We start from the raw sequence: 18,348 nt of genomic DNA, 5'->3' as shown, positions 1-18,348 counted from the left end.
AACTGACAGGGAATGAGCTAGTGAGGGTTTCCAAGGCTGATTTGATTCAGGTGCTGCTGATAGTGGCCATGAGGAACCTTTGTGTCCTCTGGGGGAGCAACAGTGCTCTTGGGGAGTCATTTTCGTCTCACAGGTAGGAAAAGTTTTGGGAGCTCAGCTGTCAGTGGTTGGTGCCTCAAGATTCTTTGACAAGGGGTAATTTCACACACACTCCTATTCAGTTTGCGAAATTGGTCTAAAAATGTTACTATAAAAAGGTTCAGTTATTGTAAAATACAGTTTATACTGACACAAACCAAACCTGGCATGGGCAAGGACACCTTCCACTACCCCAGGTTGCTCAGAGTCCCATCCAGCCTGGCCTCGGACACTTCCAGGGATGGGGCAGCCACAGCTGCTCTGGGCAACCTGTGCCAGGGCCTCACCACCCTCACAGGGAAAAATTTCTTCCTGACATCCAATCTAAATTTCCTTTCAGTGTGAAGCCACTCCCCTTTCTCCTGTCACTACATGCTCATATAAATAGTCTCTCCCTCCTTAGCAGATTATTATTAAAATAGTAAAAAGTTGAGGAATAGATACTTGGCTAACAGATAATATGTCTGAAATTGATTATTTCCTCCCCACCCCCAATAATAAATCCAGCTCCCTGGATTTATGTCTTCGTGACAGTGCGAGAGTGCAAATATTCACTTGTATAGAACTTCCAGGTGAGAAAAGCTGCAGGTCTTGGTGGAGTAAAATTTCATAATGAAGTTCTTATTATAGAGTTTTGGTCTTAAAGTTCATTTAAGGTTGGCCACTGGTACAAAAATGTTGGCCTGGCCTCAGGATCAAACTTATTTTTAATTCAACTGATGGGAAAACACATCAGTGAGAGGTGTGCACCTCTCATCAACAGACAAGTTTCAAAATAAGTGTGTGACAGAGCTCAGCTGCATGGGATTTGAATGTGAATGACTGGCCGGGGCAGAAAAATTTCTGGCAGTGTTTGTACAGCATAATATAGCCTGGATGTTGCCTTTGGGAAATGTTTTAACAGGGACTTGAGGTATCCACTCACTTTATTTTGCATAGAATAGTCTATCTAACATACCTAATGATGATGGGTGAGAGACTTTATCTAATTTTTCCTGTATTGAACCTAAGAACTACTTCATATGCCCTCTCTAGTTAGGTATAATCATCACATTAAAAAAAAATTTGAGAAAGAGCAAAGTAATCCATGTGAAAGTCAGAGTATAAATGCAGATTTTTCTTTCGCAGTAAAACTACTAAATTACGTCTTCTCAGCCTGAAAACTCAGTGTCTGCATATGAAATTGCAGAGAAGAGGATATTTACTTTACCTGATCCCTTTGCTTTCCTACTTAAGGAGTGAAGAGCTTTGATCTGAAGTTAATAAAAAAGAAGCATAATCTGTATAAAGCAGATGTACCCAGGAGACTTTTCAAATAGCTTTTCCAAAAAAATTGGGGTTTTAATTGACAGATAGGAAGTTGGGCCAAAAAAGAGACCTTTTTCAAGCTGAGATGCACATCCATTTTTCTATCTGACTCTTTAACAGAGACTTCATGAGGAGGTATCAGTTCTTTGACTCCTGAGCTGATCTTTCTGCATGAAGATTTGATTCCCCACCTTCCTGCTGGAAAATTCACGTGGTGAATAGGATCTTTGTGATTAGGATGGTAAGTGGAGTGGCTACAGAGTTTTAAGAGGTCTGTTCAATGTGACTTTCATATGCACTTCTGTATGACCAGTGAGTTGCCAAAGTTCTGCTGAGGAGCTTTGGAAAAATCATGGAAGTGTTGGCTGGAGGGCACCTCTGGGAATCCTCCTGCAAGGGCAAATTGCCACCAGATCACATCAGCCACGGCTTTGCCTGTCTGGATCTTGGAGGCTTTTGCTGATGAAGTTTCTGTGACACAGAAGCCCTTGAAAATGATACCTTGTCATTTGTGTTAACTCATCCCCCACAAAAGCTTTGCAGGAATCCATGGCTAAAGGAGAAAAAAATGTGCCCACAGCTGCAGAAATAAAGATTAATTGGTTTGTTGCTTTTCAAATGAATTGGTGTATTATATTTTAATAGTTTAAGCTGGTTCTATATTTAGCACCTATACTTCTAGAAAAAATTAAAAGGCTTTTGTTCCACTGATCCTGAGGATAATTAGGCTTCAAATTGGAGATCAGGACATGTAGAATGGGTTAGGGGAGTTAATTATTCAGAAACTGAATGGCTCAGATTTTTTCCTGTCTTTCAAAAGCTCTAAAGCTTAACTGTTTTTCCCAAAATAGGAGATTTTCATAGAATCAGAGAGTTATAGAATAGTTTGGGCAGGAAGTAGCCCTTAGGATCATCCAGTTCCAATCCCCTGCCATGGGCAGGGGCAGCTTCCACTATCCCATGTTACTCAAAGCCCCATCCAGCCTGGCCTTGGACACTGCCAGCAGCCACAGCTTCTCTGGGCAACCTGTGCCAGGGCCTCAGCACCCTCACGGGGAACAATTTTTTTCCAATATCCAATCTAACCCTCTTCTCTGTCAGTGTGAAGCCATTGCCCCTTGTCCTGTCACCCCAGGCCCTTGTCAAGAATCTCTCTCCACTACGGACACACAGTTTCAAGAAACTCATGGCCTTGGTCTCCATCTTCTGCCTTTCCAGGGGTTGGTTTAGGGAAGCCTTGGAGGACAGAGTGACACATCCTGTTCATTATTAGTTTCTGTGTGTTTGCACAAAACACAAAACAAGTCAGAGCTGCACAGGCCTCTGAGCTACTACCATTTTATGGCATAATTCAGGGCCACAGGGCAGAATGACAGAATTACTCAAATTAATAAAGTGTTTCTGGATGTCCATAGTCCAGCCTGCTGCTCAAAGCAGCATTATATCTGAAGTGATAGCAGCATTATATCTGATAGTGATAGCTGAAGGTTGTGCAGAAATGTGTCAGGTTGGGTCTTGAAAACTTTTAGCTCTGTAGACTGCCTGTCACCACCACATTTCTACGCAGCCTGCTCCTGTGCTTTGATATTTTCCTGTGCCTTTTTTCCCCACCCTTATGTCCAGTAAGAACCCCTCTTGCTTCAATTCAAACCCCTTATCCATTGTTCTGAAGCTGGGCATGTGAGATCCCTGCTCTTTGGCCTTGGCAAAAGCCTGTCAGGGATTGGGTGGCTTTAACGTGTCCCCGGAGTTTTATTTTCAGGGTAATCAAGCTCCATTGCCTCAGCTTCTCCTCACAGGACAAACTCTCAAAGATGGACAACTTTGGTGCCATTCCACTAAAGTCATTCCAGGTTACTTTTAAAAGACTCCCTGAAATAGCCGTTCATGTTTTAGGAGTGGTTTATGATTAATCCAAAAGGATGGATAATCCTGGCTAAAACATTTTGACTGGCTTTCCTACAGGCCTGTGCACAAATATATGAACACAGCGTCTGTTTTGTGTTCCCTTGACCTCCTGTCTTGGTCATCTCTTTAATTTTGTGTCTCTCCCATGACACCCAAGAAATCCTATAGTCTTGCCACAGAGAAAATACAGAGGTTTTGCCTTGGACTTGAATGAAGCAAAAAAGTTTGTCTTACTCCTACTGCTTGTGTCATTAATTAGGCAAAACATCAAGAAAATGCTTCTTAGAAATGTACATCTGTGGTTCTTCAGGTAGAAAAGACCCTGGATACTACTGCATATGTCTTATTATCATGGTAAATGTTTAAAAGTGCAAGTAATGTATGTTTATATTGAGTTTTCCTGTCAATTCAGATGAGCACATTATGAATAAAGCCTGGATTCCCAACCCCTCATGCCACTACAAAATAATGTTCCTTCTCTTCTCAGACTTGGTCAAGAAAATCACTTCAGGAATAGAAATGAATTATATAAGGCTGTACCCTGGCTATCTGACAACCTCACATCTTCCCAGTAGGCACAGTACTAACTTTATCCCAGCACAGTGCTCAGGCTAATATGAGTCATCTGATAACCTCTTCATTGTGCACTGACCTCAACCTTGGACCAAAATAAACACAAATTCAATTACAAACCTCTCCTTGATGCTCTCACCCTTCCTCCAGTGTGTCTGAAGCTCTGAGCAGCATGGCAGACTCGGCTTGGCTTTCTTTCCCATCTGGCTGTGGTGAAATGGGAGCTGAGCCTTGGGATGGGTTGTGTTTGTCCTCCAAAGAGCCTCAGACTCTGATCCTGTGTTTAGTGGGTTCAGCACTTGCTCTGCTCAATGCACGTGGGTTGCTCCTGCCTGATGTTGAGCAGGAGTCCTGTGTGATATGGGGAAAGCCTTGCATCTCCCCCTCAAGGCAAGACCTGGTGTCTAATAACTCATTTCTTCACTTTCCCTACTTGCATTAACAGTTGGGAAAGATTTTTTGTAGGTTTATAATTTTTTGCCATTCTCCCTTCCTGACAGCCAGATGCAAGATGGGGATCTTCAGGAAGAGAATAGGGCACTTGGGGCAGAAAAAGAGCAGGAAGGATCAGTGATAGGATATTTTTGGGATAAGTTTTCCTCTGAAACAAGTCCACTTTGAAGACACAAACCTCTGTCTGTATCCAGGAATGACCACCTGAGATGTGCTGTGTGTGACAAGAGAGGGATGGCACATTGTTACACATGGATATGGACTTGTTAAAGCACTGCACCGAACAGTGATAACTCCAAGATTACTTCAGCCCTGCCACTGAGGGGCTTTGTGTCCTTGGACACTCAGCTTGTGCCTCTTCCCCATCTACAAAATAGGGCCCACCACTAAGCCTGTTCCGAAGTCATACCCTTTTAAGGGGAAGATTTAGGGTTTTGTGGTTTGTTTTGAGAATATTCCACGGGCCCAATCAATGGAGGGTGCTGAGCATCCCTGCACCAAAAACTAAGCTGCTCATCTTCTAAAGCCTTGATTTAAATCTCACTGAGCTGTTCTCTGTGAGTAAATTATAGAATAAATTACCTTCGTTTCTGGAGCGATCCAGTCCTGATCTGCCTTGAAATAAATATTTGAAACTTCACAATGAAAAGCAGATGTTAAATTCATGTTATTCTGCAGCGCCTCTGAACTGTTTGCTTGAAGATAAGCCCCCTTTCCTGTTCTTGCTGTGCATTGGTCGTCTGTTCTCCAATATCTGAAACCACTAAAGCAGGAAAGTCATCGATGCGGGGGAAAAAAGGATAATGCAACAGTTTTTAAGGTGCATTTTCAGATGCATCATGCAAAAACTCCCTAAAAGATTCAATAACATTGTCATGTGTGAATTTACAAGGACACATGTATTTCTACAGCCAGGGGATAATTCTGTAAATAAGCACAGCCCTGCAACTAAATATGCATGCAAACATGCCCAAATATACCAAAATATTCGTATGAAGCCTGCACTTATTTGGCTTTAATAACTGCCCCCATACCTGGGAAGAGTAAAGGTGAATTTGACAAAAATGCTAAGTGTGAGTCAAGAAGTTTGGGTGGAAGGCTCTACTGAAACATGGAATCATTCTGTTGAAGAAGACCCTTTAACAGTTGGGACTTGCAGACACCAAGCACCAAGCACTGAATGTGACAGAGAAAGAAAAGATTATTCTGTTCTAAGAAAGCCTACTCACTTAATTTGTACCCAAACCACCCCGGAATGAAAGGATTCTTTCATCTGAATGCTTCAGGCTCGATGCACCTTTTGTTTTACATGAAGCCTGAGGCATTCACCTCCTGTCACTTTGCTGGTGAGGTGCTTTACCTCCTTTATGATGCAATCTGAAGATCTTTGTATTCAGTAGAACGTTTCCTTTTCATGTCAGTTAGTTGGGGAAGAGCTGTGCACCTCACTCCTTTGAAAAATGGATTAATGATTCAGAAGTGCATTAACATTGAATGTACACAGTCAGGCGGCACCTCAGAGAGTGTGATCTTGACTAACTTGGAAAATTAACTTTCTCTTTCCAACATGGACTAAAACCACACAAACATAGCAGTTTCTTGTGGAAATGAAATAACAAGCTCACATATAAGTTCAAGTTTCTCTGGAAGCAACATTCTTGGAGTCTGGGGCAAGATTTTGAACTTGAGATCTAGTGTAGTGTCTCTGTAATAAGCACAGAAGGGGAAAAAAGGAGGTGGAGATAATGGTTTGCTTCCTAAGAAATCAGTATGAGATTATTTGGCATGGTGTAATGCTTGGAGCTCATGGAATTCCTTGGTGCAAGTAATGGCAATCACTTGGGAAGAGCAGAGAGAAATCCATCTTGTGATTATCCCTAATTTTTTGTTCCTCACCCAGTTATCTGAATTGCAATGTCACTCTGTGCCTCTGACTTTATGTGCAGTTCACCCACGGAGAAGATTGTGGAGCACACAAATTCCATCCCTCAGCAGTATTTAGGTCTTTTTCTCTTTCCACGAATTCGACCTGTTTTAATACCTTTTAAAGGAACAACTCTGTAGCTTAAATAACTATCAAGTTTATATTTGAAATTTAAACCTGTGTCTGTTAGAAGGTCCTTGTCCATTCATTTTCTCTTCTGATCCAGGACAAAGTTCTGCATATATTTGCCATCTTGGAAGTAAGATCCCAGTGTCCTGTGGGTTCCTTGGACCTCAATTACCTTGATGTAATCCTGATGGCTGCCAGCAAATGTCTGCATGTTTACCCAGGAATAATAAATAACACATTGGGCTCAGAAACAATGATTATTGACTGGAGGCTCTTCCATTTGTCTTCCTGTGAATTAAAAATTGATGATCAGACAAACCTCCTTTCAAACAATGAGGATGGTAGTCCATCCTTACTTGCAAAGATTTGGGAATTGCATTTAACCAAGGCTGACTGAGAATCTTCTGTGAGGACAGTTCTCTGATGGAAAATGCATATTATTAGCCATCAGCAGTAGCTGAGATTTAATGGCAAGGAAGCTTTTTATTTCCCCCTCTCTAGGGTGAATATAGGGAATGATCCTTCGTTCTCTGCTCAGAGGAAACTCAGGAGCAGCTGCCAGGTGGGCATGAACTGCAGCCACCTTGCTGCCTGTTCCACTCATCAGCATCCTTGGAAGCCAGGCACTGGGAAAGGGCAGAGGAGGCTGTTGCTCAGCCTTATGGTTCTTACAAACAGACACTGTTGGATCCTCTTTCTCCTTAGGAGCAGGTGGGGAAAATGGGGCAAGAAGGAAATGCATACATAAGGCACCAAACCCTTAATGACAAGCATGTTGAATTTCCACAGGTGTATTTCTGGTGCAGTGAACTGATAAAAAGTGGAAGTCAAGCATATGGTGTTCCTTTAGGTTATCATTTCCTTGGCTGTCAGAGGTCAGGTGAATTCATCTGACATGAGGCAGGAGTGGATATAGAATCATGGAATGGTTTGGGTTAGAAGAGACGATTAAGATTGTCTTGTTCCACCCCCCGCCATGGGCAGGGACACCTTCCACTATCCCAGGTTGCTCAGAGCCCCATCCAACCTGCCCTGGAACACTGCCAGGGATGGGGCAGCCACAGCTGTTCTCTGCAACCTGTGCCAGGGCCTCATCACCTTCAATTCTTCTCACGGAAGAATTTCTTCCTAGTACCCAATCTAAACCTCCTCTGTTTAAATGCATTCCCCTTTGTCCTGTCACTACATCTCCTTGTAAAAAGTCTCTCCATGTGTTTTTTGTAGGTTCCCTTCAGGTGCTGGAGGGCTGAGCAGTTTGCCGTTGCTTTGTTGCCACAGTGCTCAGCTGGATCCAGCTGCAATGTCCCCATAAGTCAGAGATAATCAGCAGAGCAGGAACAGCATGGCCACAGAAACCTCTGAATCTGTCACTGCAAGCTGGGAAGGCTTACATGTAATTGAAGAAATGCTGTAAGCAAACCTATTAAGTGGGTTTTCAGTAGCACCGATGTCCTTCTAACAATACAGCAGAGGAATGACTCAGGTTGGTGTTGCCCCTACAAGGAGGCTGGAGCTCCTTTCTCAGAACATGTTCTTGCATTACCTTTGCAGAAACATCTGCCAAAGGGGCCCACTGGAGTGGAAAGCAGCCTGATCCTTCCAGTGTTCCTGGGGGATGTGCTTGGGAGAGAGCACTGCTTGGCTGCAGAGAAAGAAATCTGTGCAAGAGTCATCCTCTGAAGGCTTGGCAACTATTTTTCTGGTGTAACCTCCCTCCTACATTGTTTGGGAGCACACAGGGAGTGTTTTACTGGGCTGCAGTGATCTCCACAGCCTGGGCATCAGGTGCTGCAAAGAGCTCAGCATTTGCAGAATTAGCTCAGCATTTGCAGAATTATTGGTCATTTTGGGCTTATAAAAATAGATGTGATCTTTAAGGCTCCATTCCAATAGCTGGCTCTGATGACAGCTCAAAATGCCTCACAAAATGAAGTGCAGTTAATGCTATTTCTGTCCTGAGCTAATCTATGGGTTTTTTGTTTTTTTTTTTAATTATTATTCTTAAATATTAATAGCAATGTCTCCACAAATGATCCGAAGTTCAGAATTCCACATTTCCTGATCATTTAGTCAATCCATTCCTTAAGCTAGGTGCTACTTATGCTAAAATGGCTGAAAGAGCACTTCTCAGCAGGGTAAAAACCTGAAGGATTGGGCTCAGTGTCCTTAGGTGAAATGGTTCCCTTGGGAAAAATCCTAGAGAAGCTGCTCCTGAGAACCTACTGGGAAATAAGAGTAGTTTTGTTTGCTTTTTAAAAGTCCAGAATAATTCATTTATTTTTAGATGTCTGGCAGTGAATCTGGCTGCTTTAGGGATGCTTAAGCTCTTAAATTCAAGTGCAGTTTCTTGTTTTTCCTTCAACACCAAGATGCCAGCAATAGTTTTGATTCCACAGACCTGTCAGTTCAGTTTTGTTTGCTTAATTGACAGTCTGATAAAGCCTTGTTTACAAATATTTTGGTTCCAAGAATTTGACTGGCCCATCACAAAGGTAGGGATTTATAACAGGAAAAGATTAGGAGATGATATATGTTGTAAAGAAAGCTTTTCCTAAAAATCAGGGGCTACTCAAAGCAGAGCTCTAGAAAGGGTTAGCATGTGATGATGTGTACAAACAGGAAATGAAATTTCTGGGTTTTCAGGGCTGTGGAACTAAAACATGATAGGAGCTTTATGGCTCATATTCAAAAACAGCTTCCATGATAAATTTAAGGCTCCTCTTCATCTTTTAAGAAATAATTAAGGTATTTTCCCACAGAGGATTATTGACTTCAGTGAGAGCCAAATCAGAAAAAAAATCCAGTCTGAACAGAAGCAACTGGAGTTTGAAACCTTGCTATGGGAAAGGCATTATGTATTTTTCATAGAAAGCAATAAAATATTAATTCCTTTTAGTGACTGAGATGAGCACTATAAAAAAAAGTATTAGAACTGGGGCAAAAGAATTGCATTATTCAACCACATCCTCTTCATTACATGTTATTAAAGAGATGCTTGATATTTTGAGAGGAAAAAGGCTTTTAGAGTTCTGGTTATTAGAGTAAAAAGTTAAAATTTTGTCAGTCTTGGGAGAGAGAGCTGAGGCTGAGGGAGATGTTCCCACTCCTTTCTTTCTAAAGAAGTGAGCATCAACATTATAATTAAGGAATTTTGTTTGACCCTTGTGCTGAAACAGCATTTTACAGAAACGTTCATCAGTACAGCCCTCAGCAGTGTTAGAGCCTGGCTCCACTGACATTCCAGGCTCCCTCCCAGTGATCCCAAAAGAGGTCAGAGGGATTCCACCAGCCAAGGAAAACTGCTCCCATGCCTGTCCCTCCAACAGTACCTAAATTACTATAAAAGGCTGCTCCTGGGTCCAAGATCACGTAGTATTTGTTCCTTACAATCACAGTCCATTGGGTGCTGACATCTTCACAGCAAGCCTTGACCTGGTCAATGCTATAAAAAGTTAATTTTATGGATTTCTCATTAAACTCCAAAGGGTGGTTTAGGAAAGTTTGTTTTACAGGCAGCTTGTGCCTGTTCAGTGTGGGGTTTTCAAAAAACAATAATGAAAGTGGTGCTGCTGTTGTTCCTCCTCCCAAGAGCTGAGGCCTGGCTTGGCAGGCATTAGGAAACTGTTGGATATAAGTGGATAAGACAGATCTAATGGGAAAGATGTCATGGAAAGAGCGTGATGCACTGCTTTGGGCTGTGCACAGAGCTTAAATCCTTGGTTTAATCTGGTTCCAGCTCCATTATAGCTTGCAACTAGGATAGAGAGCTTTTTTCCTTGGCTTCTGGTGATCCTGAAACTCTTCTCCTTTGGAGGAGCCTTTCCCACATGCCTCAGGTTAATCACATCCCAATGAGATAATTACATATTGGTTCTGTAGATGTGTTCTGCAAGCAGCAGCTGGAGCTTGAAGAAAACACCCTTTCCTTGGAACCCTTGCTCTCAAAGAGGTTTTACAGCAAAGTTCTCCCAGGTCTGCTTCCAAGATTAACACAGAAGGCTTTAAACTGCATCTAGTGCTTAAAACTGTGACTCTGCCAAGCTCCAAACCTTGAAAAAACCTAATATTGGAGTTCTCATATCAGACAAATTTGCAGTATAGCTCTCTTCCACTGCAGTTTAACACATTGCTCAGATTCCATTAAGCTGTAGCACAGGACATAGCCAGGGAAGTGCAATGGCTTTTGTTTCCTAGATAAAGGACATTAAGGATGAAACAACACTGTATTCCTGATAAAACAAGGGAGGCAACATTGCTGGGAAACTAAAGAAAAACCCCAAAAATCAGTGGGCACCTCAGACTTTCTCCTGTCATTTTTCTCTACCTTCCCTACCTCACTGAGCAATTTACGTATTAATTTTTTTTTTTTTGCCTTTTTTCCTTTTATTTATGGAGTCAGTTCCTCTTGCCCTGAAATCTGATTCAGACTGAAAGAATCAGAACTTGTGGCTCTCCAGTGGTTTCTAGAAAGTCCTGGAGCAGACACAGATGATTTTTGCATGGGTGATTTCTGTCAGATATTTTTCATCCTCACCTTATTTGTGACTCTCACATTTCTTATTCAGTTTCTCTGCAATGCCCCACTGCTTTCCAGCAATTTTCATTCAGGGGAAGAGATGGGTTTTGTTACAGAGCTAATCTTACATCTGTTTTTATTGCTGTGTATTTGAAGATCAACTTTGTGTTCCAGTGGTCAAGAAGAGGGGAAGTCATTTCTGCCCTTTATAGCCAAGAAGGGTGGGAAGGCTGTGTGAATGGACTTAGTCTGATACTGAGTTTTGTACATCAGGTTGAGCTTTAATTGAATTTGGTGTCTATTTGCTTTTTATTCAGTAATAATAATAATAATGATAATACCAAAATACTAAGTTCAGTGATCATGCTAATGTTATTTTGAGGAATCTGGTAAAGCCCTCTCTGCCCCAGCTGGAAGGTTTCTTGTTGATCTTAAGACTGCTCAAATGAGATTTTTTTCATGTTGCTTGTCTACCTCTGAGCTAATTTGCTTGTTTGTTTTTGTTTTGAAAGCTTCTGCTAAAACAAACCAGAGAAAAAAAAAGATTTGGCTGTCTCTAAAACAAAGTTGGTGGAAAATGTTTTGCTCTGCCTGTCAGAAATTATTACACTCATTTTGCTACAAAGCTCTCCTACTTTTTGAGTAGAGCCAGAAAATTTGGCAGGGAGGCTATTCTGATGTCATGGTGGTCTCTGCCATCCTTGAAGAAATTTTCTCAAAGCATTTTTTTTAACACGTATTTCATTACAGACTTGTCAGAGCTTTACTATAGAAGTGCCTGAGGATTTCTTAGCTCTGGGATGATCAGATGTTCCCATATCAGTTGGAGGGAGCTGTTCTGGCTGGCCAAGACCTGCTGCTCCTGGCAGGGAGAGATGGGATAACAGGTGGCAGGCCGAGAGCTGTGTCTCCAGGGCTCTCCATGCCTCAAGCAGGACACTGGGAAGTGGGAGGGCACAGAAATCAGAGAATGGGATGAAGGGAGAGGCAGCCTGAGGTGAGAGAAGGAACACAGTGCTGTCAGCTGTGTCCTCACAGGTGGGGACATAAACCCCTTTTGGCCAGATGACCTTTGGAAGTCTCATCACTTCCATTCCAGGGGTGAACAGAGATCTCTGTGAAGGGCAATTTGAAGTCACAGAAAGGCCAAATCCTTTCCCTTCTCTTTGTGGCTGGGGACTCTGGACAGGCAGAGGGGGTAGGATGGATGCATGACACACAAGGGATGGGGCTTCTCTTGCAACAGAGAGTTCCCTTCACATCAGAGCGGTACAAATCTCATTAAAATCTTTCTTTATTGTTCCTTCTTAATAAAAGAGAGGGTGAGTTTTATGATGATACAGGCAACATCTAACAAACTGTTAGAACTTGTTAAGGACTAACAACTTCTAATGAAGTAATTTAAATGTAGCGAATTTCCACAGCTGAGGTGTTTTGCTACTGTTGGTTGGTTTTCTCTTGGATTTTGTCTGTCTCTTTTGGTTTTGTTTATCTTTTTAATAAAGTTGAAACAGGCTGCAAGTGCATGTGACTTTAGAGATGCCCTCTCTAGTAGGCATCTCTAAAGTCACATCATCTAGTCCATCACCCAGTGGATGTTTCACTGGGTGGTCTCAGCCTCTCAGGGATGTGTGTTAAGGGATGCTATAAGTGGCCAGCAGCTCCTAAACTCTCCCCAAGTTTTCCAGACTTTCACAGGCCCCCCTCAATTGTCATGGCTCCTCCTGTTCCTCATTGCCCTCATCCATGGAAATTAGTGACTGAAAATTTTTGGTCTTTGTAATTTCTCAGTTATCCCTTTGTGTCTCTGTGTGTTTTTTTTTTTCTTTTTCCCTTTATTATCACCTTTCATAGAATCATAGATTCACAGTATGGTTTGCATTGGAAGGGACCTTAAAGATCATTTTGTTTCAACCCCCTGCCATGTGCAGGGACACCTTCCACTACCCCAGGTTACTCAGAGCCCCATCCAACCTGCCCTTGGACACTTCCAGGGATGGGGCAGCCACAGCTGCTCTGGCCAACCTGTGCCAGGGCCTGCCCACCCTACCAGGGAACAATTTCTAATTTCTTTCCAATATCCCATCTAAACCTACTCTATGTCAGTGCAAAGTCATTCCCCCTTGTCCTGTCCCTCCAGGCCTTGTCAGGAGTCTCTCTTTGCATTAAAAGGGTCCTTGACTGGGATGCCTTAAAGAAGCAGAAGCTTTCTCCTTCTGCATAGCTTTACACAGGATGTAAGGCACTGATCATTTCCTGGACCACTAAGAAAACATTGCACCGCCAGCTAAAACCATCAGAGGTGCCACTGGCAGCATGTACAACCTGCTCTTAGCCAGAACTCCTTGCAAGGGCATTCTGGACTTGGGCCAACATAATTTTCCTCACTGTATGTTTGGAAGCAGTGGATGGGCACCCAGATGTAGAGGGACTAAATGCCATAGCAGAATTCTCAAGAATCTCTTGTCATTTTGGAAATATGACAAGAGATTTTTCTGCATGGAAGCAGGCCTTCATTGAAATGTTGGGGTTTTGGTTTTAGCCAAAGTTAAATGAAAGGATTGGAGCAGAAGGAACTGGAAAATGGGGAAGGATAGAAGAGCAAACTAAAAGGCTGGGAGAAGATAAAAACTGGGAAGGAGGATGGAACATGGACAGGAGCTGAGGGACAGGATAAAAGGATAAACACTTGGGACCACCTCAGGGCCTCTAGGATGGAAATAAATTAAAGAATGTAAATTGAATATTGGAGTGCAGGAACAAAAGGGGTTGAACAGACCCACAAGAAGACAAAGTCCAGTTGAAGCATGACCAGAGCTGTCCAAGTAGTTGCATCGGATGCTGCAAAACCTGACACAGTATTTGTATACCTCAGTCATTTTAAGCTGCCTGGCAGAGAGCTGTGAAACCCTCTGTCTTTCCCTGGTGAGGGGTCTGCACGCTGCTGTCACTGCCTGTCACACTCATTCATTTGCTCACACACCACAGAGTTGTGTTGTGAACCTAAAAACTATGACAGGCCAGAATACTTTTCCTCCTGTGATAAACAGAAACGTGAAGTCCCTAAAGTACATCCACAGTGTCTCTCTGGGAAAGGGCATTTGAAAAAACCCCAATGTATGTACATGGGAAATACTTAAGAGATTTAAAAATAAAGGTTTAAAAGTTACTCGTCTGTAGATAGAATTTTGGGGGGAAACCCAAGACAAACACAGTATTAAAGGCACTTTGGGTTAACAGAAGTACTTGAAAGCTAGAAAATATTTGTGAGAAAGTTTCTGGTACAACCTGTTTTGTCTTCCCCTCCCTCATTTATCCCAGTATTGTGACAAAATCTTTAGTTATACCATTATATATTTTTGCCAGTACATGAACCTGTCCTCATTCAACAAACAGAAAGGACAGCATTCCAGAAATAGTCTGGGCTAATCCAGGGAATAGGATGTCACCTTCACTTCGTGGAAGTGCAATTCTTCCTCCATCAGTGGCAGTGGCACAAGCACCCCTTTCAAAGGGCAGCACAGAGACTGCCCAAGGCCTGGCTGCATGGGACTCTGAGCAACCTGGGCTAGGGGAAGATGTTCCCCCTGCCCATGGTAGGGCTTTGGAATAGGATGGTCTTTAAGATCCCTTCCAACCCTGGCCTTTCTGTGATTCTGAGATGGGGATGGAGGGTTTCCCATCAGAGAATATTCAGGTTTGCTTCTTTTTTGAGAAAATTGGGATTTTTTTTTTTAATCCCTGCTCATTGTGGTGATACATGAAATCATGATTGATACGTGGGTATTGTTAGATGCCCCAGCCTTCCTCACCTTGTCTGGTTCTTTGAGATCTGCAGTTACATGAATTGAGAACTCTTTGAGTACTTTCTTCTCTCTGGGAGTGTAATAAAAATAGGAAAGCCAAGGTTTCATTGCCCATATGCAGTGAAATCACTGCTCTTTCCTACCCTAAGTGACTCTGGCATTCTGTGAGATGCAATGTTTCAAACCCAGGCCTTCACTTGGACTAGAATAAGGAGGCTGAAGGCCTCAGGGATCTGACCATGAACATTTTATGCCGCAGGAGTTGATGCCTGGAAGATCATTAATAAACATCCTTCAGGTTTCTCCTGCTTTCTGGTGAGAGAACAAACCAGGAGAACTCCTGTTTCCAAGTGGTGTGCCCAACAGCGCTAAGGCTCAAGCTAATTCTGCTTCCCTCCCCTGTTCAGCATTCTCATTTATAGATTTATGGCTCTGAGTAAGAAGGGAAGTATGAAGTTGGCTGTAATTGGTACTGTGCCTAAGTGTAAATTACCATTTCAAATGGGGATGCTCTGCCAGCTATTGCATTTTTTTTTCATTTTCTCTGTCTATTGCTCTTTTTAGACTGGGGGGATTTGTTTGATGTGTAGAATATTTTGGCTCCTGGGAAATGAATCCTACCCCAGGGCCTCCAGCCTGTGGGAGGTTCTGTTGTGCCTCCCAGCCTGTGCATTAGGGTGCTGATGGATGATTTTAGAGGTGCATTGATCACCAAAATATATTGCAGGCATGGAAGGTGTTCTCGTGTCTCCATTTAATGGGGGTGAGAGTTACAAGATGTCACATGAGCAAAGCATGTCAAGCTGTTCTGCTGAAGGCCCAATGGCCATCCAGCATCCCCAGCATGTACTGGGCAGCCTTCAGCCCCAAAAGGAGTTTTGGAAAAGGGATATGAAAAGTATTTTGCTACCGGGTTGCAAGCAAGTGAAGAAACTGTAGTAGGGTTATAGGGACGAGAAGCTCCATAACTGGGAAAAGTACCTGAATGTGGGAAGCAGAAGATAGGGGTAGCACAGGAGCCATGAAGGAGGGAATTGTAGAGTTCAGGAGATGATGAGGTGACTGGGAAATGCAGGAAGACAAGGAAGTGGCTAAGAAGTTTTGCATGCCCTAGCTTCAAACCTGGATTCCCACTTGGGATATCTTAGTTTTGGAGTGAGTGTCTCTGGGTTTGGCTTTCCTGAGAAAATGCTACACAGACACAATTTTTTGGCAGCTGCAGTGCTGATCACATCAAATCCTGCAAAAGGGAGCTAAAAGAAATCCAAAGGTGGCAGTGTTACCCAAAATGCTGAGCCACGTTTGGGGGTGCATCCAAAGGAATGGTTGAAACTGAACTCCTATGCTGCAGATTGACAGTGCCAGTATGGACCAGGCCTGGAAGGACAATGTCCCTCCAGTTTTTGGAGCAGGATGAGGGCCCAGAACTGGGTGTCCTGTGCAAGCCAGAACAATTCTCCCCATGAATCTCTGAAGGGATTTTTGTGCACCTTGGCATTAATGATCAATACAGCCTGCGGGAGGATGTGGTCATCAGAAACTCTTGAACCACAGCGAGATGCCAGACCTGCGTTGGAGATGTGATCACAGCTACTGCCTCAAAGAGGAGCTTAATGGCACTCTTAGGTGGCACAGGCCTCATGGTGTTGGCTTCAGAGCCAGCACCCAAATCTGTCTCCAGGGAGCGTTATGGTACAGCAGTGTGGCTTTTGGGGACGCTGTTCTTGTCCCTCCCGACATCTCCGCATCTCCCTTGCCTCCAGCTCCACAAATTGTGTGCCATCGGGATCTGCTGGCCCAGCAGGATCTGCACAGAGGCTGAATTGTGGCAGCTGGTATTGCCTCTTAATATAGAAGTGAGGGAGGGGTGTGGCTGCACAGGCAGCGCGGTGCGGAGCCGCTCGGGAGCAGGCTGCTTGCTGAGAAGAGTTGTGTTGCACGCTGCAAGGACTTCTGGCTTTAACACTGAGCCTGAGCACACCGTGAGTGCACCAGAGGGACAGTGGCTTCTGAAGGGCTGTCAGGAGCAAGCCCGGGTGGTGCAGAGCAGCCGGAGCGCCTGCTCGGAGCTGGGCTGTGGCAGGAGGGTTGGAAGGGATGGGATGTGGGAGCACCTCGGCTGCCTGGAGCACGGCTCGCCCAGGTAGCGGGAAGCCCAGAGCTGTGGCAGCATGGAATGTCTGTGTGGGCTGGAAAATTGTCCTGCAAACCGGTCTGGAGCTCCACGCTGACTCTGCTCTGCTGACTGAAGCTTGCTCCTTCAAACCCAGCACAGGGTGAGCTCCATCATGTAGACATGCCCTGTGTGTCCTCTTAGAAACCTCGGAGCTTTCTCATCCCTCCTGAAAGCTGTTTTGAAAGGATTTCTCAACAGTTAACCCTGCAAATGAATAAATCATAATTATGATTCAAATAATCCCGGGAATGAATAATTCATTGTAATAATTGAAAAAGAAATTTCAGCAACAAGCATTTTACTATTACAAAAGCAAACATTGATCCTTTTTTTTTTTTTATTTTTTTCCAAAGACTAGGTATATTCTCCAGCAAAGTCTTTTTCATCTGGCTGCCATACCCCAATTATGTTTAAAATGAAACAAAAATACACTTCCTTGTGTGACAGCCATCTCTCCATAAATGAAAAAATATGCTTTCTTTTGCAACAGCCATGTTCAATGCTAATGAGCAAGAAAGGAAAGGGGATTAAGTGACATTTAATTCATATTCACCTTCTTCCTGAGAACAGAGACAAAGAAAGCAGCCACAGTCAGCTGATCAAAATGTCCAGAGCCTGAACCAGGAATTGCCAGCTAGTTAGGAGGGACTGTGAGGAGGGAGGCATAAAAAGGGGAATGTTTTCCTCTAGATCTGTGCTGCTAAGAGATGGTGTAGGCTAAGCACATGGCTTGCAGCCAGCAAAGGCATCAGATGCTGCGATGGTAAAAGCCTGGTTAATAACGTTTAGCACTGACAAAGGGCTTTCAAGGGAAAGACAGACTTTTGTCCTATGAAGGATGGAACCAGAGTCACCTGTTAGCCAAATTTCTGTCTTTCAGGAGAAAGTACAGCGTCGTGAGTTTCTCTGTGCTTTCAAATGCCGAGCATGACAGGGATGGGGCAAACCACAGGTTTCTAAAGACAAAAGGAGCTGGTAGTCTGATTGCTTGTGAAATGCAGATTCTGATTTTGTGATTTTGGGAACATTTAATGCTGGCTTTGTAGTGATGGAACAAAAAAAAAAAAAAAAAAAAGCAAGCTTATGTGCTTGGTATGTGGGAAAAGAGGCAAACTCGATCCACCCCAAATGAGGAAAGAAACTGCATTTACCTGTATCTTTCCCCGGTTGCACTGTTCACCGTGACAGGTTGTCTCCATCTGCGGATGGTCCGATGCCACCGTCGTGCTTGCATCATGGCAATGACATTTATAAATGGAGGTCCACGAGCCACAGGCATGGAGTGACTGGCTCAAGGTCAACTCCAGCCTGCGGCGGGGACGGGAACAACACCGAGGTCAGCCCGGTTCCACGGCTGAGCTCTGAGCCCTGCCCGGAGCCGGCGGCGTTGGACAGCCCCTGGCAGGGGCTTGCCTGA

The sequence above is a fragment of the Molothrus ater genome, chromosome 5, assembly GCF_012460135.2.
Source record: "Molothrus ater isolate BHLD 08-10-18 breed brown headed cowbird chromosome 5, BPBGC_Mater_1.1, whole genome shotgun sequence".
NCBI classification, from domain to species: Eukaryota; Metazoa; Chordata; class Aves; order Passeriformes; family Icteridae; genus Molothrus; species Molothrus ater.
This window is presented reverse-complemented; position numbering follows the sequence as displayed.